This window comes from Leguminivora glycinivorella, chromosome 8, assembly GCF_023078275.1.
Source record: "Leguminivora glycinivorella isolate SPB_JAAS2020 chromosome 8, LegGlyc_1.1, whole genome shotgun sequence".
NCBI lineage: Eukaryota > Metazoa > Arthropoda > Insecta > Lepidoptera > Tortricidae > Leguminivora > Leguminivora glycinivorella.
In genome coordinates this window covers 13,345,647-13,347,368 of record NC_062978.1, presented here as the reverse complement: position 1 = coordinate 13,347,368, position 1,722 = coordinate 13,345,647, and the positions used below count along the sequence as shown (strand labels likewise).

At 32.3% G+C, this 1,722-nt stretch overlaps 1 non-coding gene across 1 annotated transcript; it reads left to right on the top strand.

Annotated features, from left to right (window-relative positions):
• The first annotated feature begins 916 nt into the window (after window positions 1-916).
• Window positions 917-988, top strand: Trnam-cau. The gene has a single exon. It is a non-coding gene; the product is annotated as a tRNA-Met (tRNA).
• The last annotated feature ends 734 nt before the right edge of the window (window positions 989-1,722 follow it).

Here is a 1,722-nt window from a genome sequence, read left to right as displayed (position 1 = left end):
TACGACCAAAGCTTTGAAAAAAAAAAAGGTATAAGTAATATAATGTAAAATAATACAAAGAGACATTTTGTTACAACATACCTACACACTTCTTGTAATTACTATACACGTAACTCTCGGGCATTCGTCAAAGAATAAATGTACATATGATAAACAAAAGCCTACTTAACAAACAAGATAATAAAATGTGTAATGAACATAAAGTACGGATGCTCAACTTTCTCAACAAATGCAAAATAAACGTAAACGGGACTTAAATTTTGCCAAACTGCCACACATAATGGTAAGAGCTCGTAAACAACAGATAAAACAGTCGTATTTACGTATAGTCTTACATGTGATACGGAATTTCTTATCTCATCTGTCATTTTATTCAAGCCAAGACTCTTTCTACAGTACATTTCATGAAAAATGTTAAAGTATATCATAGAGCACGAGTGCCGCGATATATTTTATAAGCTGTAGCCGTAGACGAATAATGGCATAGATTAAGTTCATTGTTGGTTACGGTACCATAAAAATCTTTGAAACATTTGCAAGAAATCGCAATAAATAAAGATATTTGTTTTTAGGGATATTATAAAATCTATTTTTTTTAACCTACACTTAATTTTAAAAACGTCAGTTGTTGACATCAAATCGAATCTAGAATATAGATATGGCTGAGTGCAGAGTGTCCGAAGACGACGTCAAGGATAGGGCGAAGTGGATGCGGATGAGACGGAAAGCTGACCCCACCACCATGTGGGATTAATAGCTTGGAAGAGAGAGAGAGTTGACATCAGAATGACACCAGTAAACAGGAACATACATACAACTAGGGTACAAATCAAATTATTTTATTGAATATTTTTTGATTTGTTCTTTTTTTTAAGTAGTCACACTATATTTAAATTATAAATTGCAATAGATTGGCGGGCGGGTGGTCTAGTGGTAAAGACGTTAGCCGCATAAGCTGAAGACCCGGGTTCGATTCCCGGATCGGCCACCAGTGGGCCTTGTTGTTTTTTCTTTCGTGTATGATATCTATTGCAATTTAGGAACATATATAGTTTCATAATTAATTTATTACGACTATCAAAATTACAAAAAAATCTGATATATAACTGTGAAGGAAGGTGTTACGACACTTAAGACTAAATAAACTAAACGCAATGAACCTTAAAGATTTTCCGAATCTTTTTCGCTCAATCAATCAAATGGTGAAAGAATTCTCGAATTTCTGAAGCATGTCAGGGAATCTAATTTCCTGTTCTGACCAGCTGAATATGAAGACCCTGATCAAACGAAAATATACGTAAGTACAACAATTCGAGTAGCTATGTATTTTGCGACGGTACGATAATATATATGATATAATGTTTCTGGTATTTTATTACAATGCTCTTAGTAGACAGAAAAAAAAACAGCTTTTTAGGGAAATAAATGATACTCGTACTTATCTTTGTCTTCTTCATTAAGTTTAGAACGTATTTCTCACATTTTAATGAAATTAATTAATAAAGTCTCAGCCTTTGTGTTATCATAATTAAACACCTTGAGAATTTAATCAGAGGCTTATTCAAACTTTGAACCCATACAATTTTTAATTAGTTATAATTCCAAAACCACCGTGCTAATAATTACTTATCGCGATTAATTTCTAAACTTTAACAATGAAGTATAACAAATATAATTATTTAATTAGCTTTTTCGTTAGTGGTCGAGTGGTGTATTGGTAAA